At 47.5% G+C, this 22,125-nt stretch overlaps 1 protein-coding gene and 1 long non-coding RNA gene across 2 annotated transcripts in view; one reads left to right on the forward strand and one right to left on the reverse strand.

The window, feature by feature from the left end:
* KANK1 (KN motif and ankyrin repeat domains 1) overlaps positions 1-22,125 on the forward strand; it is a 195,558-nt gene that overhangs the window by 141,626 nt on the left and 31,807 nt on the right. The gene's annotated exons all lie outside the window — the stretch shown is intronic.
* Positions 19,695-22,125, reverse strand: part of LOC103663234 — a 3,325-nt gene continuing 894 nt past the window's right edge. The window contains exon 2 of the long non-coding RNA XR_568725.1: positions 19,695-20,206. This is a non-coding gene — a long non-coding RNA (uncharacterized LOC103663234). The remainder of the gene's footprint in view (positions 20,207-22,125) is intronic.

Here is a 22,125-nt window from a genome sequence, read left to right on the forward strand (position 1 = left end):
GGGTGAAGTGTGTATTCCTCCCCGTGCTTCGCATCCCCCCGTAAGCGGTGTGTTCGGTGGTGTATCAGAAGAGCGGCAGGTGCAACAGAGTTGCCTGGCATCAAAACATAGGTAAAGGGCTCATGGGGGTCTTTATGCCTCCACCTGTCCCTGCTTTCGGATGACAAAACACGAGTCGCCAAGCCCACACAGTTAGCTAGTAGCTAAGCCAGACGTTGAACGCACGGTCCTTTTTCCTTTGTTGGGCACATTCTGTTGACATGAAAAATCAGAAGTTGGCGTCTGTGAAGTCCTAATTAAATAGATCGAGAGGAAAGTGTGTATTTCCGGAAACTCCATGAAACCCAAGAGTAGAACAGTTTTGAGTAAAGTGTCCTCCCTGATAGAGCTTAGGTTGGTAAGTTATTTTTTTCTTAGTGTGAATTATCTCATAGAGCCAGATTAACAACATATTAGCGCTAATACATCATGCAGTTTCATCCTGTTACTTGGTGTGCTTAATAATTGGGTTTCAATTAGATTATGCCTTTCAACTTTAAATGAGACTTCGTTTTTCGTTGATTAAAGGCTCATTTCACACTGAGGTTTACAAATGAAATAATGTATTTTCTGACAGTGATGGTGTTTCAGAAGACATTTTTTTTAAGTATTAGTTATATTTGAGTTTCACAGCTGTTAAAATGCTGAGACCGCCTACAGATATGGGACCCTGGATTTCAGAGTCTTCTCTGTTTGGTTGAATCAGAACCCCAGAATTCGTCCAGCCCCCAGAGACATTCTGAAGAGTCCCTCCCTTGTCAGGACTTGCTTGCTTTACACACTCTTAAGGCTTCCGTTTTAACCGGTAGCCAGCTTCACCTGATAAAGCTTTGTTGCTCCAGACCGTGAGTGTGTCCTAATGCGCTAAGCATCGTTCAGATTTCAGACGGGCGATTAAACTCTGCAGTTGAGCCGAGGAAAGATGTCTTATCTGGCAGCAAGTCCGAGCCTACCTGGGTGTAGGAAGGGTAGAACCCAGGCGCTTGCCCATTCCAGGTGTTGGGCGAAGATACACCCTTCGTTTGGAGGCTTCTGCCCAGATGCTGTGTGGGTGCCAACAGGAAAGAAAAAGCACAAAATAAAAATCCAGCAGGGAGAGGCACTGCAGTGGTAAGGCCTTGAGCTGCAGAGAGGCAAAGGATTGAAACAGCCCTTCCTACAAGATTTGAATACCCTGTGCCCTGCTCACCCGCAGACTTCCCATCGTGAGTATTGGCGTTTGTTTCTGATTATGCACTTCCCCTCTTTCTCGAACGACTTGGGTGGGCCAGCTGAGCCCATCCGAAGTATAGCTCGTTGGCTTCCTTTCCAAGGGTTTGCCTTCTTCCTGTGTCCCAGATAATTCCAGTCCATCTCCTTCTGTGCAGTTTCTGAGAAAGGTTTGTGTGGACTTGGGAAATGAGTGACCACAGCTCACAGTTTCTGCTTTGGGGTCCTTCTCTCTAAGAGGCTGTTTGATTTGCTCTGGCACAGAAAATATCAGCATAACTCTCAGATTCACAGAGGTTGTAAATTCTTGCTCTTTTCTGGCAACATACCTAAAAATTGCGTGGAGTAGACTCCTCTAATAAAAACCTCGTAGAAAAGTCAGCCAGGAAATCAGATTTGATAGGATTCATTCAAACACTTGTAGAAATTCTAGGTTTAAAAAAAAATTTTTTTTTTTGATGATCCTGTTTTTCGTCTCTTGGCTTCTCTGCTGGATGTTTTTGGAATGAGCTGGAACTGATTCACTCATTTCCATAGGCTTTAGGAAAAATATGCTCATGTTTTAGAGGCTAAGCTGGTTCTGCTTTGGGCTGCAATTCCTTGTGAATCCTGAAGATGAGAAGTGTTTTAAATATGCAGCCCATTTGTATCTCATAGCGATCCCAGCTGGTAGCTCTGTATGGACAAGTGATCTCACAGCTTAAAAATATGTATGCGACTATTTTGAGGATTTGTTTTTTAATTGTGACCAGATTTCTAATTTTAGCAGCACTTGGAATATGATTAAATAATATTCTGTAATATTCAGAAGACCTTTCTAGCCAACAGATAGAAAAGCAGAGCTGTGAACAGGAAGGAAAACGGGGCCGATGGGCAGATTGCTGTTGGATTGACGGGATGTGTTCTCGTCCCTAAAGTTCAATCTGTGGACGGACTCTCACTCTTGTCTCATGTGTGACAGGCCAGGTTTGAGTGGCCCGTGACTTTCCTCCCAGCCGGGCCGGAGGTTGGTACAGTTTCACCCGATGAGCCTGTATTTAAAGGAGGTGGTGCTTAGAATGATGATTTATGGACGCAACGTGCTATGAATAGTCAGGTGCCGCGTTTATTTTAGGTCCTTTCTCGCGATCTTATTTAAGTGAAAAAATTTTCTCTCTGTGGGATCTTTTGTACTCTGGACCTGATCTCTGTTCGGTAGAATCAAGAGACGGTCACGTGCTTTTCTGAATCTAGTCTCACAATGTTTGGTTTAGTCAATAAATCCCATCAGCTCTGCAAATAATTTTGTGAAAACATTGATTCAGCTTGTGCCGTCAGATTTTCCCACTCCTGCCCACTTTTCTGAGTGCCTTCTTTTCTCTTGCAACAACGGTCCACCAGGCGAAGGCTTTTTTTAAATGTTTGTGTACAAGCGGCCACAACAGGCACTTTTCAGAGTCTCCTGGAAGAAAAGGAGGAGGCTATCCCCAGACTCGAAAAACAAAAGAGAGAGATGTGATATTTCTAAAGAGTCATAAGCCCAACCGCGTAGTGTCTTCACCCCCATAGTTACGTCCCTCACCTCTTCCTTTCTTCTAACGAAAACCAAAAAATATTCCTTCTTCCCCTGCGGCCCGTGTTCTCCTCGGCTAAGTCCGCATACCCAGCTCGTGTGGCTGATGTGTTTGCCTTTCCCCCGCATTCCCGATTGACTGATGGGGGTGCATTAATCAAATCAGGCATACACCAGGAAATGTGAGGTGGGTTTTTTTTTTTTTCCTTAGGCAGCACATTTGGCGTGTTCCCCTCCAGCTGGGAGGACAAAGACTCATCTGTCTTCCCATGAGCTGCCCGAGGAGGCAATAGAACCTGCCGGCTCTCTGTGCCCTGTCCCCCAGCCGGGACTCCACCCCTACAAGGGGTGAATCAGCCCGATGATACACCGATTGCCACAGCGCACCAGGGCGGAGACCTGGAAGTCTGTAGGCTGGTAGGGGAGGAGGGAACGGTTTGCATGTCAAACCATTCCAACAATGTAGCTTACAGGAAAAAAATTGCAAAACACCGAAGCCCTGTGCCACCAAGTTTTTCCATTAGCGCCCTGCTTTACACAGCTTCCAGATCTGCCCCGGGCACAGCTGCCTGGCAGTGTGAGGGGGAAACGGTTGCATCGTAAGCTTTTGTGGGGTAAGGAATCCCTGGGCATGGCCCTGTACACTCTCGTGCATCTCTCAGGCTCGCAGGAGCTGTGGATTCTCTGAGCAGGGCTGCTCAGACATTATTAGGGCACTAGGAACCAGCATCTGGAACTTACACCACCCCCAGGATACTGCTTTTAAATGAAGAATCCCCAGACAGAAAATCTTCCAGGAAGGTAAAGGGGGCCGAAAGTTGGGGGCTTTCCCTCTGGGGCTATTATTCTTTGGTTTTCTGTCCTCTGGCCACTTTGATGATGAAAAAGCAGACTTTCCAAAGAGTGATGAATTTAAATCAGGGTGTCGTTTTGGAACGACCGGAAGGAAGGATACAAAACTCAGTGAAAATGCTTCAGCTCAGTGAGTTCATTCTTTCAGGAGCTCACTTTTAAATGACTGCACGGAAACGTATTTGCAGAAGGGCAGCTGTCTCCCTTCTTTGTGACATGGACCAGCCCTGAGGTCCTGTGAAGGTGGGTCTTTCTTTGCCTTAGTGTCACTTCTTTGTGACTGTGTTTTGTTAAGGATGGCTGGCAAGATGAAGGCACATTGAATTTTCTATACTTTGTTATTTTTTCGGTCTCTCCGAACATGTTTGGCTTTCACTGACTTTAATCTGTGTTCACTCCTCTTAACTCTGGCCTTCTGTTTTTGGCCTTATTTGGACAGAAATCATGATCTGTTTCTGTGTTTTCACTCCTGATGCCTGTAAAAATCCCGGTGGGCCTTCCCAGCCCTCCAGGGCTCCAGACAGCAAGAGACCAGCTCTGGGCAGAGGGTCCTGAAGCCAATGGGGGCTTCTGCACCGTCCCCACTTCTCTTCCCCAGCCCACCTGCCCTGTTCCCTTCCTAGGGGCCTGCTCAAAGCCCTGTTCTCTTGATCTGGATGGCTTTCCCCTACCTCCTAAGCCCTTCTTATGCTTCAAGAGCTGCTTCCTCTCTGACCTGTTGCAACAAGTGTTCCCAGGTACTCCCAGGGGAACGTCACCCCCACCTCTTCTGAATTCCTGGAGAGCTGTGTATTTTAATGTGGAGTTAGGGTTGTGTGCCCCCCTAGGCTATAAGCGTTGGGGTCTCAGGAGGCAAGCGTCAGGTCGTCTGCACCTCGGTGTACCCATGGTGGCTTGCTTAGTCCTCCGCCTGGAGTCAGCAGGCTGCACGTTCAATGAGCACATAGCTGCAGCACGCCTACTTTGTGCCGGCATGATGCTGGGCAGCGAATCCAGAGCAAGACACAGGCACGGCGCCTGCGTGAGAATCTATGATTGAACTGAGCCCTGCTGTTTGCCTGTCTTACGTTGTTACTCCCATCACAGTTTCCTCCCAGCTTGTGCATCTGGATATTTTCCCCGGATGCACAGGTGGCTTTCAGTCCGTGGCACGCACTCGCTCACGGGCTTCCTCCTCTTACCTCACCACTGAGTGCACGGGGTAGTGTCTGCTTTCTCTCTATCACATGCTCTGAGGCAGGCTTAAAATGATATTGTCTGTTAAGTGCCTTGGGTTCCAGGGAGAGGTGACCAGGTTTAATGTGGTCGTCCAGGGAGGATGCTTGTCAAAGACCATTTGGAAGGTTCTTTCTCGCTCCCATGGCTACTTTCTTGTTAGTGACCCAACCCGAGAGAGGAGATGGAGCTCTCGTCAGTTCCTTTTGCCCTGGGCTTGTTACCTGATTTGGTTTGGCGGGCTGGTTGGAACTGTGGATGAGAAACCAAGTTGGTGGCCTCTGTGGTTGGGAGTATGGCAGGCCAGTCTGCTTGCGTGCTTTCCCACGGTTCTCTCGGGAAAGACTCTACAGATCTCTGCCCCCTTTTAGATGGGAGGAAATAAATGGTTATTTCATTAAGTAAATAATCATTAAATAAATTATCATTAATAAATTATAATTATTATAACCTATAAATTATAAATAAATATTAAATAGACCCTTATTGTTTGCAGTGTTTATAGTCTTTGTGGCAATCTAATTTAAAGTTTTAATCTTTCGTGCCTCAGTTCATTGTGTCCCGGGCTTTTTAAATGCTGGTTTCAAGACTCGGGTGAAAATAAATTACGAGACAGTCTCTTATCCAAATTTGATGAAAGTAATAATCATGGGGCACCCAGGCTGTAAAGAAAGCCTGATGTGTAGAAATTCAGTGTGATTCTGGCGTTAAGACTTAAATGTGTTCGAGGAAGTGCTCTTTGTTGAGTAAGGTATAGCTAAGACAGAGGATTTCTTCCTGGTGTTTTTCGATAGCCCCATCACCCATACTGTCCTTGTCCTGGTTTCACTCTCCTGGCCAGGATCTCACACCTCTGCTGGGCACACCCTCGTCATGCTGACTGTGGCCTCTCCTTGGAAAATCTCCCCTTACATTCAGCCTTAGAAAGAGCAGATCCTTCAAATCCAGGCATGTAAAGGAGGGGTCCTCTTCCAATACCCAACGCAGTACACACCTAACAGGACAAGAAAGAGCTAGAAGCCCTTGCTAGACCTGTCCTGTAATCCCCTTCGAGTCCTGTCAGCCCTTTGGGCTGTGGTGGAGGTGGGTGGAGAAGGAGCCAGTGGGGTTGTGGAAGGGAGCTCCGCCCACACTGCTCTCCCTCCTTGGAGTTCCCTTAGACACCAGCTTCTGTATCACACCCATCACCGGTCCGAGAGCCCAGGGGGGTAAAGTAGCACCATGAGGTATCTGGATTCTTTAGGGGCTGGGGGTGGTGGTGGTGGGGAGGCTAAACCATCACAGATGTAACCCAGGCCGTCCATAAGAATGATAACAGAGCATCCTGCTTTCAGTCTGTCTTTTCAAGATGAATACTTACAGGTAGGGTTTTTGCACGTTTAAATTTACCTTCAAGAGACATGGTGATAAGGATCCTAGGCTGCTGTTTTAGTCTTTATTTTTTTATTTTATGTTTTATTTTTTTAAGATTTTATTTATTTGAGAGAGTGTGAGAGATCGAGAGAAAGAGAGGGTGTGCACAAGCAGAGGGGCGGGGCAGAGGGAGAAGCAGACTCCCCGCTGAGCAGGAGCCCAATGTATGCTCGATCCCAGAACCCTGCAATCACGACCTGAGCTGAAGGCAGATGCTTAACCCACTGAGCCACCCAGGTGCCCTGGTCTTTATTTTTTTTAATGAAACATCATGGTAGTGAGAGAGCTAAATGCAACAGAAGTGATTCAATCAATATGCAGTAGAATGAAAATTGTTTTTCTAATTTGTCTTATAGTTTGTTCCAACAAGGGAACAAAAGGAAGAAGGGACTCCTGGCTGGCTCGCTTGGTGGAGCGTGTGACTCTTGATCTCGGGGTTCTGAGTTCGAGCCCCCACGTTGGGTATAGAGATTGCTTAAAAATAAAACCTTTAAAACAATAATAAAATGGGAAAGAAAGAATTGGTCACCAGGAAAATGGGAAAGGAAAAGGGATGGGAGCAGGAGTGAAATTGGATCCCAGACAGATAGCACCAAGTCCTTTCTCTGGGTCCCACTGCGCCGGGGAGTGTGTTCCATTTGACCAACCCAAGGTTTTGTTTTAATTTGAATTAATTCCCAAGGTTTTTTAAGTTAGGCAATTTCGTATAAAAATACGAATTTCTTCAGCTTCCCTTGAAAAGTCAAAAGATGTGGCATCGCTGGGTGGTGTACTTCCACGGGCCAAGTGAACTGGAGGAGACAGGCGCTGTCTGGTCTCCCCAGCCGCCCTGGACCCCCCTCAGTTACTGGCCTGGAGTCTAAAGGTGCTTGAATTTATGCTGTGGACCCGGAGGGTACTTGTGTGCTTCAGGGCTACCCCCGCTAGGGCTCACAGCTTCCTGTGAGCCAAACGGAAGAATACACTTGGAGCTGCAGATTCGGCTTGGTTTGAAGGGGAGGTGCTCCCTCCCTCAGCAGAGACTCATCTGGGGAGCTTCTAAAAATGCTGATGCGCCTGGCTCCACTCCAGGAGCTTCTGATTCATTGGGGTGGGGGGCGGGCAACTCAGCATTTTTAAAAACAGCCCTGGGGCTGTTTAATTGTGCAGCAGGATCAAAAACTTGTGTGTGTGGGGGGGTGCGGTCTGGGAGGTCCCAGTGTTGGCCCTTCCACCTCGGATGCTAGAAGTGATGTTAGGACACGGACTCCAAATCTTTGCCATTTTTGTACATCTCTTTAAAAGGAAAGAGTAACCCGCAGAGTTTGGCTGCTCTGGAAGGAATTAAATTGACTGACGGGGCTCCGGGCACCTGCAGGGTGGGGGGCGGGGGCACAGCACTAGTTGAGATGAAGAGAGCGACGCTCCTCTGAGTCTGTCGGGATGTGGGATGTGTGCACGAGTAGGAGCAGAGGGAAAAGCAAGCTATTCCGAGAGCCTGGATGGAAGAGGCGGCTGGAAGGGTAAGGGACAACTTCAGACAGAACTGATTGATACTTTAGCTGGTCTGCGAACTAGGAGGATTTTGTCTGAGAAGGTCGGGAAAACACATCAGAAGGGGAAAGAACAATGCAAAGGACAGTCTGCAAAAGTGCATTCCTTCTCCTCCCCCCCTTCAGAGATGCCAGCTCCCCCCCTCCCACCTTGCCCTCTGAGGGTGCAGGAAACAATAGACCTCGAATGTGGCCTGTCCTGTTAGGGAGCATTCACACAGCAGTGCAGGAGCGAGCAATACGGATGACGACATCGCTTCATCTGTCAAGTGGCAGTACTCCTAGTTTGCTCCCAGGGCAGTTATGAAGTTGAAATGAGTTTGCATCTGTGTGACGCGCCCGGCAGAGCGTGGTGGGGATAGATGCGGGCAAGTGGCGCTGGGAGCCTCAGAGCCCGGCTGCACGGTGCTGCATCCGAGAGGCTGGAGGGGTGTTCGCAACCGCTAACGGGGAGAGGAAAGGAGGACCGTACGGGGGGAGGAAGGTAAATTCAGGAAACCTGCATCTCATCATGTCCCAAATGTAACTCCCTGTTACACTCAACACTGAACGTTCAGTTCCCTCTCTAGACTAGGGGTCAGGCCCCGCCAGGGAAAAAGTCTTCATGCAGTAATAGGGTTCAGTATTAGAATTGTGGGCTCAGGTAGGCTTGATTGCAACCCCCACATCCCCTTCACCCAGGGGATAAAGACTGTTGGTGCCCTTGGCCAGCCTGGTGACCAGAAGGCTTCTATCTACGGCCCATTTCCCTTCTCACTGGGAGTTACCCTTCCTGGCTCCTTTGCACCTGTCAGAGGGAAAGCCTTGAGTACATCTCTGTCCTCCCATGTCTCATTTGGATGCTTCTTTTGTACATAAATTAAGAGAGAGTAAAGGCAGGCAGCCGTGTCCCAGAGTTAAGCATCCAGCCACCAGATCTGGGCCAGGAGGACAGAGCCAGAAGGTAAATGGAGTGAGGTGTGGGTGCACAGCCGCTAATACTAGCCAAACAAGGCAAATTCAGTGGATTCTCAAAAATTTTGCCTCTCTCCTCAGAGCCATACCCTGTTTTGGATTTTGCAAAGCAGGTGATTTCAAGTCATCCCTAATCTTTGTTAATCTCTGTTTTATTGTTTAGAACGGGTTTTGCTGCTTTGCCCTGTAGACAGAGTTCAGTGAATCTTGTTCTTCTGGAGTCACTTGTATCCACTGTTCTTAGGCCAAGGGAAGATTGGGTTTTCAAGTACTCTTTCTTTTCTTTTCTTTCTTTCTTTCTTTCTTTCTTTCTTTCTTTCTTTCTTTCTTTCTTTCTTTCTTTCTTTCTTTCGTGACGTATTTAAACCATTAGAGGAACATACCATTCTTAGGTTTTAAAACAGAAACCAAAGGTTGCTGAAAGATGTTATCATCCTAAAACAGAATGCACTTGTTTGGGAACTTAAGTCTGTGTCTTTGAAAGTCACATGATCGAATTTGGGTAAAAATGTGTAAGAGAATATGAAAAAAATAAAAATAAAAGCTTGGGTCTGTGGTTTACAACCCGGAGTGTTTTTAGCCTCCAGATTACATGTTGCATTAAAGAAGAGTAAGGCAACCAGGGAACCACTCTCCTCCAGTCCAGTCTGGGCTCAGCACACGCCGGAATCATTTCCTTCAGCCGACAGCTGCTGAGTTACAGCTCGGATTATAACAGGGAGCCTTTCTCGGCACTGGGGGCTTTGGGGAAAGGAGTAAGTTCGGGGGGAAACAGAAAGCATTTGTTGCTTTTCTCAGTTCTTCCTCGAATTAGCAGGTTTGCAACTGTATGTCTAGGTCAGCATATCAGGTGTCTAAAGAAAATGGATAGATAGGGTGCTCGAAAAATCCGAAGGGGCACGGGAGCGGTCTGCCTTCACGTCTTTATTTGTGGCTCTTAAGGTCCTTGCTTGCGATTTTGTTGGGTGGTAGAGTTTGCTGTCTCTCTGACGCCTGGAGAGCTGGAATTAAACCCCGCAGCCAGGAGGCTGTTAGTTGGTCAGGAAATTCCAAATGGGTATAAATAAATTCTCTGCAGCAGCTCCTGGGCTCTCTGCCTGCTGATGTGTGTACTCCCTTTAATGACCGGGGAAGTATGCTTTGAGACTTGGCTTCCTGCTTGCTCAAAATCACAGTACTTTGTTTCTGGAGAGGTAAGAAAGCCCAAAAGAAGAAAAAAAGAGGAGAGCGTGAAGTTTGGGGGGGATTGGAGGGGTTGGTAAAGTATAAACTCAAGCTCTGTGTGTTATGAAAAATGTTTGCTTTTATTACAAGCTAGAAAGGATACCTTGGTACTTGATTTTTGGTTCATTGGTATTTCAGCTTCAGCTCTGGCTTTAACATAAAGATGTCATTGTCGTGGGAGTGAAAGGTTGTACATATAGGCTAAGGTTTGCGTTTCTGAGCTTGTGGTTTATTTAAGTTCCAGGATTTCCTTTTTTTTTTTTTTTTTTTTTTTTTTTTTGGTGGCTAAATCCATTTTTGGTCATTTGTTTTCAGCTCTGGTAATGGGGAGCTGTTCTGTGTGCCTTAAAGCTGGCTTCTTGTTCTTGTGTAAACACTATAAAACAAAATACAGGCTGTGATTCATACTCTAATTCTCTCCCCTCCCACCCCACCCCCAAGAAAACCCTGGTGCTGTTTTATTAGGAAAGCCCTTTCTGTCCCACTGTCCCAACTTGTGCTCCTCCTCTGCTTTCCACAGAATTATCCTTAGAAGTGCCACATTTCCTATTTACCCTTAGGGTGACGTGTTCTTTTTGGAAAAAGTTTGGAAAATAGCCTTCGGTCCCCAGGCTAGCTCTCTGCTGTGCACGCATGACCGATGCAGCCTGTATTTCAGTAGTGTCTCTACACATGAGCCCGGGAAGACGAGAAAGCACTGCCTCCGTGGGTGAGGGGCAGGTCCTAAAAGCGCCCGTGGCTATTTCAAGACAGATTTGGGGTGGAGAGTGGATGCATCCGAGAGCTGGCACGGAGCACTGGGGAAGAAGGCCCTGCTGTGCCACATGCCTCCTTAACACACAGAGCCTTTTATTAAGACACAGCCCATTCCGTTCCCTTTCCACTTGCTTCCCTCCCGACTGCTCACCTGCAGCCTGGCTTCTGGACTCTTCCAGCAGGCCCAGAGCAGAACTGAGGCTACACTGGGGGGGAAGCTGCGTTTGGGGGTGGTTAGGCTGTGCCCGTTGTTGTGATGCATCTGGAAAGGTGCTGCGGGACAAAATGTGCAGAGGACGGGGCCACCGGCACAGTCTGCGTGAGCTCATCTGGTCTGACACCTGCTGCCATGCCCTGCTCTCTCCACTTGATCACGTAGTGTGCGGTATTATGACATTCTGTGGGAAGTGCACTCGGAGGGTCGTAGTCTGGAAGAAACTTTCGGGAATTCCAGAAGCCCACCCACCTTCTCATTTTAGGCAAGCAAACCTTGTCTCTGCACCCTGCCACTCCAGGCCCTTGCAGCCCGTCGCTTGCCCATGAACTTGGAAATATGTATAGCTCCGGTTCTTGTTTTACAAACATTACACCTTCCCCAATTAAGGAGAGCCAATCTAGACAGCCACGGGGATGTGCTCCCTGGTTCTAAAGCCCACGTCTGCACAGTGTGTTCAAGAGCGCTTTCCTCTTAGGACTTCAGTAGAGCTGAAAGCATGAGATTATTCAGAAAAATTAGTGCAGACTCATGTCTCTGTATTATGAGAAGAGAATGTTTTGATTTGGCCATAATTTATTTTTAAAGGTTAGGGATGTTCGTCAACTTTTGCTTTTGTCTTAATCTTACCTCCTTCCTGCATGGCTGATGCTGGACCAGGCCTTCCTCTCACCCGGCGGGCATGTACTCTCCACGTTCCCTGCACCCGGTGAGCTCACACGAGCATGTTCCCTGCAGGGCCCCGCCAGCATCTCCCCCGTCCGCTCCCAGAAGCACAGTCCAGCGTAGACCTCAACGTTGCAGCAAACTCATTTGCTCAGCACCTCGAACCCTAGCTTCATGGAATGAGGTGAAGCAGCAGGGTGGTGGGGAGGCATTCTGGATCATCTGGGATGCCTCACCCAACAACAGAGGGTGGTCCAGTCGCAGTAAATAATAATAACAGGCTGCAGGCATAGGTCTAAGCAGCCCACAACCACACTGTGAAGCAGGTCTGTTATTTTCCCAATTACACAGCTGAAATAGGATCGAACTTGCCAGCAGCCGAAAAGCGGCAGAACCAGGATCCAAACCCAGGCCGTCTGGCCCCAGAGTGTTTGGCTCTTGATCATTACATCTCTTCCTGCACCATTCCTTACTAATCTCTAGAAGCCTCGATGCGGATTTATTCATTTCAGCATGTATTGACCATACAGTGTGCCAAGCACTCGAGAATAGAAAAAAGAATTTCTAGCTGATTCCTGCACTCTCCACGCCCCTGCTGAAGACACCGTCTGGGGGGGGGGGGGCACATGTGCCTGCTGATAAGGATGTGTAGGCAAAGTGCTTCAGAACGGACGGAAGAAGGTGACCAGTTCCTCCGGGACAGAGCAGCTGGGGATCAGTGAAGCTTTGACAAAAGATCGGCTGTTGGGGTTGAGCCAGGACAGTGCAGCTAACCTGACAGATGAGAAGGGCAGTGCAGGGGAAGGGAACAGAATGAGCGAAGGTGGATGGGCTTGAGAGTTGTTCCATAGGGTGAGGTGCGGGGTGGGAAGGAAACTGGGAGGTGCTGGACTGGGGCCAAACTGTCGAAGACTTTCGATGCCACAGAGAGGAGCATTTTTTTTCCCCCAGATTGTCTTTACTTATTTGAGAGAGGAGAGTGAGAGAATGGCAGAGGGAGAGGGAGAAGCAGGGCTCGATCTCAGGACCCCAGGATCATGACCTGAGCCAGAGATAGATGCTTAACCAACGTGCTACCCGGGTGCCCCAGAAAGGAGCGTTTAGACTTTATTCTCTCTAATGGGGCTCCTGGCAGATCAATCTGCAACATTAATAATTGAGAGGCCCTTCACGTTTCCAGGGATACCTCAAACAAATGTAACATTCCTCAAAGAATATGTAATACAGAAGAGCAGAGGCATCAGGCCCTGTTTAAAAAAAAACCAAACAGGCTGCCTTATTTGCATATATGAGCAACAGCAGAGTCTGGCCGTTCTCCCCGGTGACTGGCTCGCTGCACTCCTGTCCCCTAAAGACGCTGAAGGCACCAGCGAAGCAAGCTTATCGTCATCTCTATCTCTTGTTCTCTTNGTAGACATATGTGTATAATTTATTTTTGAAATAATTTCAGACTTACCAAAAACTTAAAGAAATTCTCATACCTCCTTCACCCTGATTCAGATTCCCCAGTGGCTAACACTTAGCCACATTTGCTCTGTCTCTTTCTCTGTGTGTGCATGGGAGGGGGAACTGCCTTGGCCAAGTCTCTTCAGGTCCGATGGCCTAGAACAGTTCTTGGCCTTTCCTTTCTTACATGACCTTGATGGATTTTTTTTTTTTTAAGATTTATTTATTTATTTTAGAGAGTGAGCTGGGGGAGGCACAGAGGGGGGGAGAGAATCCTCAAGCGGACTCCCTGCTGAGCCCAGAGCCGGAGGTGGGGCTCAGTCTCAGGACCCTGAGATCATGACCTGAGCTGAAATCAAGAGTTCGGCACTTAACCCGCTGAGTCACCCGGGCGCCCTGATGTTGATGGTTTTAAAGTGAGATTCTGTTCTATAGGATGCCTTTCAGGTAGGATCCATCGAGGTTTCTGGACTCAGGCCATACATTCGAGACAGGAACACTGCAGAAACGATGCTGGTCCCGCTGGTGGTCTGTGAGCTTCCCTCACTGCAGAGTCACCGGTTTTCCCTTTGTGACTGATAGGTACTTTAAGGAAAGGTATTGTGACGTCAGGCCAGTACCCTGTTCATCGGTAGGAAGCCTCTGCTCATAAGCTTAGGATGGACCCAGTGATGATGATTCCTGCCCAAATCAGCCACTGTTACAGTGGTTGTTAACTGTTTCCATAATTCCTTTATTCAGTAGTTGGCACTCTGGCATATTTATTTATTATAACATCATGGGCTCTGAGGTTCCTGGTTTATTCACCAGGTTGTAATCTGCTCTATTGATCATAATATTTTGATGCTGAAATTTTCCTAGATTGGAACAGTGAGAACCAGGAGTTTCTGAACCAGATGGACACTGTCTTTTTTTTTTTTTTTCTTTTGCTCTCTTTCTTTTTTTTTTAAAGAGGGATCGGGGGCAGAGGGAGAGAATCTTAAGCAGTCTTCACACCCAGTGTGGAGCCCCATGTGGGGCTCGATCTCACGACCCTGATATCATGACCTGAGCTGAAATCAAGAGTCCGATGCTTAACCGACTGAGCCACCCAGGTGCCCTAACACTGTTTTTAAATAGCTGATCTGAGCTGTGCTGACATTGAGAATAACTCATGGACAAGCATATGCTCCACGAGTTCTCGATGTTGTATGCACCTCAGGCCCTGGGGGTCATCTGCAGCAAGATCCTTGTCAGGCAGGCCGACTAGGACAGGTGACTCTAGGGACAGGCTGACCTGAAAATGAGCTTGTCAGAAACCAGCTTCGTGAGTGGAAGACTGGGATTTGGGCGTGTACTGCTTGGGTTCTCCCAGACCCTGTCCTCTGTCTTTAGCCTTCACATTAGCTCAGTCAGCGCCTAGGCAGGTGTGGGTAGAGTATGGAGCAGGGGGCGGGAGCAGGAAGGGGGTAGTAACGGCCGCCCTGTCTTTCTCTCCTGGGCACAGACAGGTGCTGGCTGCCAGTGGCAGTGTTTCCGCCTCACAGTCGTGTTCGTCTGTGCGGTTCCCCTCCTGTAGTTTCGAGTACAGAGCTGGTGTGTACTCTGCACCTCAGAGCGCTAAGTCAGACCCTCACCCGCGCCACATGTGTCCCTCCCGGATTAGCTTTATCACATTTTTATGACCCTCAGAAAAGGAAATCCTATCCTTTTTTTCTGCAGTGAGTCATCCACTGGTTTAAAGAAAAATATTTTCTTTTTTAACAGCATAATGAGGTCATGGATAGAGCCCCCGAGGACAAGTCCCGAGAGCGGATCCTGGTCCCCAGCCCAGCCCGAGTAGCAGAGATTGTCAAGCCTTCCCAGTAGGCCACAGGTCATCCCAAATGCCCGTTCTAAGTTCTGGCTTTTTTAACACTATGGCTAACGCTTAGTCTCAAGTTGTTTTAAAACTCTCTCCATGTAAAGGAATTTGTGACACCGAGAGAAACATTCACGGGGATTCGGAGCAATCTATGGAAAGCTGTTAGAGGACGCCGAAGGGAATTTCAGCCTCCACCCCAGCATCTAGCCAGAGCAGTCTTATTAAAGCACAGATCGGGTCATTTCCCTAGTTTAGAACCCCTCAGTAGCTTCCCAGTGCACTTACGAGCCAAAAGCCTGACTCCCAGGATCCTGTCTGGGTGGGGTGCGGCCCCCTCCCTGCCTCGCTTGGGGCAGAGCCCTCTGTTCAGTGTCTAAAAGTAGCAGGTTTGGTGTGTGCATTTTCTTTACCTAGAGCTTCTCCCGTCCCGTTCTCCCCCGCAAGTGCATGCCCTGCGGGGTGCCCAGGCCACTCCTCAAATAGGGCCCTGCGACAGCGTGCTCCATACCCCTGTCTTACCCACCCCCCGCCCCCGGCTCTGTCCCACATGCTCCCTGTGCTTGACTTTCACCTCGCTCGTCACCACTGGCGCTTCGCTTCTGCAGCCACTTGTCTGTCTCCTCCTGTACTTGGCAAGTTCACCCAGACAGGCTCTGTGTCTGATTTGCCGAGTAGCTCCTAGCCAGGTTTGGTGCACACAGTAGGTACATAATAAATATTTACTGAATGAAAGAATAAAATGCTTCTTTCAGTCTGGTCATTGCACCTTGCCCAAATCAGCCATGCCCTTTATGGGGTGTGGGATCCTGAAGCCAGTATGGAAAGGGACAGTGATGGGAGACACTGGAAGATGTGGGGGTGGTGTGCAGGTTAGTGTCTGTGGGCAAAGGTTAAAAAAGCAGAGATGAGATCAGCCGCGAGAGGAAATCTAAACGTTTAGAGGCAACAGCCACAAGAAGTTAAAAAAGAGTTACGGATGTGAGGAACAAGACCGCATTACAACCTAGCCGCATTAACAAACCAAGCCTGTAAAATCGCACTTAGGCTGCATATGACAGGTCAGTTGGACTGGTACTTCCTGTGAACCTCTGCCTTACACTTTTACTTTCCTGACTGTTGTCACTTGCCACGCATGTCTGGGTAGCCGTTTCAGACAGCTGCCACCTGGAGACGTCTAGGTGGACTCAGGTAGGTTCGTGGGAGCAGGAATTCAGGCTTGCCACAACAGGCTCTGACACCCAGTAGGTACTCATCGCGTGCACGAGTGGCCGGGTGGGGGTGCTAACTGGGAGGGGCGAAGAGCAGGCTGAAAGGAACTCTTTGGTAAATGGAAGAACGGGAGGAAATCTCATCTGTCCTGCGTTATTTTAAAGCAGAATGAGGAACGCTTACATTGTTCTCCTTCTTTTTGTGTGTTCAGCACCAGATGGGGTTGCTTGTAGATTCGGTACAGGGAAGGTCCTTGGGAAAGTCTTAATGCTAACAATGCTATCAGCAGAACTTTCCTGTTAAACCTGTCAGAAGGATCTAGCCCCCTTTCCTGTTTTCTCTGTCCCACTGATTTGAGTAAGAAGTTATTTGCTAACTCAGTTGCTCTCATACTTTGAGTAATTAACTTCATGGGAACTTTCTCTCTCTCTCTCTCTCTCTCTCTCTCTCTCTAAGTTCATCCTTCTGGTTGTCTTTCCTGCCTCTCAGCCCTAGCTAATGTGGAGTCTTTTTGAATGCTTCCAACAACAGGAAACTTGCAGTTCTGCTGCTTTTAAATATGGGAATCCATGATAATTATGTGCTTCTCAGGGACTGACTCAGCTCTTGGGGCAAAGCCTTCGTCGTCATGGGAGAGGAGACAGTACGGTGACGGGAATTCGCAAAGTTCTTCAGTTTCAATAGTTCAGGTCGAGCATCTGGTGAAGAAGAACACATAAAAAGCACAGAAGTTGTGGCCCATGGGTGTAATTATTTCTCATGGTGCCGCCAGTCAGTCAGGAATTAGGCCTAGAGTGTGCAGCAGTAACACCAGAAGAAGTCATTGTATCCTCACTAAAGATAAAGTAATAATATCAAAGTTTTGTCATTGAAAAGTCCACCAGGACGTATTAGTCCAGAACCCTCCAGTGTGTTTTGCTAAGACTAAAGAATGCCTCACTGGTAGAGTGTGTACAAAAGTATTTAGTGTTTCTTACTCAAAAGCAGCATTTATTACCCTGTCACCGGAGCATGATGTTACAGCCCCACTGAGAAGTGAGGGTCTTCAAGTCTGTGACTTCTGTGGCCCAAATTCTCAATCGCTCTGTGGGAAGTGTTGACTCCGTTCACTGTCCTCAGCATAGGCCTTCTCCACCTCAACGCTGCTGACGTTCCGGACTAGATGGTCCACTATTGGGGAGGGTGAGACTGTCCCACCCACTGTGGGATGTTTAGCAGCACCCTGACCTCTGTCCACGGGATCCCACTGGCACCCCCTTCCAGTGGTGACAACCAAAAGCGTGTCCAGACATTGCCATGTGTCCCCTCGGGGGCAAAAATCACCCCCAGTTGAGAACCACCCCTAATAGGTTAATACTGTGACTAATTTACCATCATCTCGTTTAATCTCCCACCTCCGAATGAGTGTAATATTTTTTTTGTCTTCGCAAACCAAATATTGTTTGGAAAGTAAGTTTGGTTTCCTTGCGAAGGCAAGATTATTTATACTACCTTTTGTTAATCTAAAAGAGATTATTTTGGGGGCACCTGGCTGGCTCATTCAGTAGAGCATGTGACTCTTGATCTCTGCGTCTCAAGTTCAAGCTCCACATTGGGCATAGAGCTTACTTAAAAGACAAAAAGAAGTCAGGCACCTGTGGCTCAGTCAGCTGAGTGTTCAACTCTTGATTTCAGCTCGGGTTGTGGTCTCAGGGACATGAGATCGAGTCCTGCATGGGGCTCTGCGCTGAGCATGGAGCCTGCTTGAGATTCTCTCTCCCTCTCCCTCTGCTCCCCTGCTTGCACACATGCTCTCTCTCTCTCTCTTAAAAAAAAAAAATGTTATTTTATCCATATCTCCATTTCACTTTGCTAATGCAGATAAACTGCAAGGAAATTATAAATTTTTCTTGAGGCCATAAATTGGGCCCCTCTTGTGGAGCACTAAGTTTTATGGGTGGTAAATATATAAAGAGTAGCGTTACCATCAGTTTGTTAATTTAGGCTTCTCTCTGAACACAAGGGAATTTGGTCTGGACTTGGGATATTGTCTCTAGTTAGTGTTGTCTCATTTGGTGTTGGGTTACCTACCCCAAATTGCAGACCGTAGAAAGTGGGTCGTGAGAGAGAAGCGGGAAGAGGGACTCTGATACCGTTCGTGTTTAGGAAGTAGGTCAGCTCAGAGATGATGTCAACCCAAGAAGCTCTGTACCCACTCTTAGTAGCCTGTCTACTTACGTTGACGTAACAGTATAAATTCTGGTGATTCCCCCTGTTTGTTTCATTTCTGCCTTGTATTTTATTTGGGTTTTATCCCCATGCACGCTGCTGCCCACTAGACTGAGCCTTGTGAAAGTGGGGACCTCATTTCTTGTTCACACTGTGTCCCCAGCTCTTAGAACAGTGCCTGGTAATTAGTAAGTGACCATAAATTGATGGATGGATGGATGGATGGATGGATGGATGGATGGATGGATGGATGGATATTATTACTAATATTGTTTTTCTTTATCAATATGAATTATAAGTTGAATGTATGAATAAATATTTTATTTGGTTGGTCCTCATTTCACACTTGAGGATTGGTCCCCTTGAATTTAACCTCTTTGCCTACCTTGGTCCAAACCACACACAGTGTCAAGACAGTGTAAGTTGAGGCCTTTTTAGCCTCTAGCGTGGGGTGAGTGTAAGTGGACCAGATCCCCCTGGTCTGGGACCTGAGTCTGATGGCCTCTTTCATACTCAGCCACCCCTCTGTCTTCTGACCTCATCTGTCCTCGGGCCGTACCAGCAGTCTCTGCTCTGGTCCTTGGCTGTCCGCCACTCTTTCCTTTTATTTTACTCTGTCATCACTTGCCTTACCTTAAAAACTCAGCTCTCAGTTAACTCCATTCTGTTTTGATTAATTATTCACATACAATCATATTGTTCTTGTTGATAATATGCCTTTGTAACTGATCTCAATTAGTGTTATGTTTAGGATGGTTGGTGTTTATTTCCCAGCTAGACTATACCTCCTTTTATTTCATATACTCCTTCCTCCTACTCTTTCCACTGAATAGGACCATTTTCTGCACCCAATTAAGCTTATAGGCTTATATAAGCTTAAATGCTATATAATGAAGGCAGAGGTGGTGCCAGGAGCAGTCTCCACCACTGGATTTCCAGACATTTAGAAAATTCTTGTAAACCCCAGGGGAGAGCCCTCATTCCAGAATATTTATTTGGAGAGTGTTACTTTCAGGATTCCATTTGCAGACATAGCCAGTGGTTTTTGGCTATATATAAACAAGCACAACCCTGTTAGTCCAGAAAAAAAAAAAAAAAAAAGGTTTCAGGCTGTTAAGAGTCTCTTTATAACCCACTTAGAGATTTTTTAAAAACTGTTCTTTTTATTCTTTCCTAATTATTCTTAATAAAAATTTCTGTAAAAAAAAAGTTTTATTGTAACATCTCCCCAGTTAATCATTTAACATTTTTCTTCAAGATCTGGTCTTAATTTTTTGTGGGGGAGGGGAGACACAGGGGAGAGACTGCTGTATCCATTAGAATTCAGTGTAGACCCAAGTAACAGAGACCCAGCACACAGAATAGCTTAACAAAAGAGAAGTTTATCTCTCTTTCACATAAACGCATAGAGGTGGCTTTCCAGGGGTAGTATAGTAGCTCTGATCCACAGAGCTCTTAGAGACCCAGGATTTTTCTAGCACATTGTTCTTCCATCCCTATGTGTGAACTCACAGTCCAGTAAAGCAGCTAGTGTTCCAGTCATCACATCTACATTCCAGGCAGCAGGGTAGAAGAAATGACAAAGAAGAAAGGAGGCGAGAGAACTATTCCTGTGTCTTCTAAGGGAGGTTCTGGGGGGTTGCTTGATGACGTTTCTGCATATGGCCATACTAACAGTAAAAGAGGCCAGGAAAATGTCGTCTTTCTATGCACCCAGCTAAACCAGGAGTCCTGTTTCCAAGATGGGATAACACATCCTGTGGAACTTCTGGCTGTCTTTGCCGTGGTGGCCTCGTTCATCCTGCTCCTAAACGAACTTTCTTGGAGTTTATTTCAATACATTTTCTCTTGCTTTCTAGTAACTTCTTGTAATCCTGTAAATATTTTTTAAAAAATAAATAACAGTGTTATAAAAATGTATAAAATATAAAGAACAACATAAAAACCGTCCATGATGCCACAACCTAAACGTAACCACTGAAACAGCCTCATACAAGAATTGTCTTTAACGCTCATACAGAGCAAGCAACTTCGGCCTCCAGAATGTTAAGATGTTCTTAAAAATTCATTATATACTACTGTATATTCAATTACTCCTTTAGGAAACAGGTTGGAACATCTACTTTGTTCCCCACATCTTATTAATTGATGTGTATGATTGGAAAGGGGGAGCAGTGAAGGCAATTTTTAAAATGAAACGTGTTGCTCTCAAGATACTTAAGCACAGAGAGACAAGACCTATGCATTTGGAGAAGTTGGGCCGTCAGTCAGGGCCTTATAAATGCCGTATTTGTGTTACTGTTTGTGAAGGTACGCCAGAAAGCCGGAGGTATAAAATGACACTGGATGTCTTTATTTAGTTGAACATACAGTGGACAGTTGATTGTAAAAATGACACCTTGAGAAACACAGGGTGCTGTTTTAGGTGCTGGGGATGAAATTTGGATGATAGATCCTTAGGAAAGGCTGATTTAAGCAGTCTTAGGAAATCATCAAGCCTAACATGGTTAAATTCTAACCTTTCCTGATTCCCAGATTTAGAAGTCCAGAGTTCATTTGGGGGATCATTCAGCATGACCTATGCCTTTTGTGAAATAACTACAGATGGGCTGGCCAGTTAAGTTTCACTGAAAAATGTGATGTGCTTTGTTAGATTCTAAATCCTGACATCATATTGGTGCACTTAAAAAAAAAAAAAAAAAAGCATTTCAAAGAGAAATAGATAAAACAAAAATTAACCTTTTCTACCAAAAATGGGTAAAATAACTATGTTAAATACACAGAAAAGGCTTGGAGTTATACGAAAATACTGATATTGCCACTACGCGATGAGAGATGAGTGACTTTTTTCATTGGCCTGGAGGTGATTTAAAAAAAAAAAAAAAACATAAGCATGGTCTACTTTTGTAACTGGAAAAAGGTGGGGTTTTTTAAAGAACTTTTCATCAAGGGCAAAAGGCTCAGTTGCGATTGATACTGTTAAGGGATAACTGCTTGTCACTGGTGAGGAGCCAAGGGCTGAGAAGAGTACTGCAGCGCCCGGGGCCAGCCAGGACTGCCGGAGCTTGGAGAGCCTGCTGGGGACAGTGGTGCCTATTGTGCCTGGAACTAACTCAGGTGACCAGGGCCGCGGCTGCGTCGTGTCCACAGGGGCACACAGACTCTCCTTTGGAAGTGACAGGTACCGCAGACACAGAGCCTCTGTGTGTGTGCGCCTGGCCACAACTGGCCTGAAGAACACACATTTTCACAAGATCCCGGTTTCCTGTTTTCATTAAGAAAGCCGGGAATGCCGATCAGCTGAGTGGGCCGGGGGGTGGTGTCACCAGAGCCGCAGGGAGACTTCATTGGTGAGAAGTGGGCCTATGGTGTTCGCGCGTGGCCCGGCGAAGTGTGCGCGAATGTTGCACCTCCTTTCCTTATGGGGTGAAGACCGACGGAGGGCGTCCGAGGCAGGGCCCCGGAGCAGTGCGAGCCAGCTGGTGAGCGGGGCAGCCGGGCGTGCGCCCCGGGTGGTGGAGGGGTGCGGCGGGCGCTGAGCAGGGAGCAGGCCCGGGGGCCGGGAAGGCGCCGGGTGGTGAGCTGCCCGCGGCGATCTGGCCCTGGCCGGTGGGGAGCGGAGCGCAGCGGGCGCCCCCCGGGAGGGGGTGGTTGTGCGGCTGGTGGCGACCAGGCCGGTGGGGAGCCCGCAGGGCGCCCGGGTTGGGGGTGAGCTGCCGGCGATCAGGCTGGTGGGGAGCAGAGCGCAGCGGGCGCCCCCCTCCCGGGAGGGGGGTGTGCGGGTACCGGGTGG

This window comes from Ursus maritimus, unplaced genomic scaffold (genome assembly GCF_017311325.1).
Source record: "Ursus maritimus isolate PB19 unplaced genomic scaffold, ASM1731132v1 scaffold_34, whole genome shotgun sequence".
NCBI lineage: Eukaryota > Metazoa > Chordata > Mammalia > Carnivora > Ursidae > Ursus > Ursus maritimus.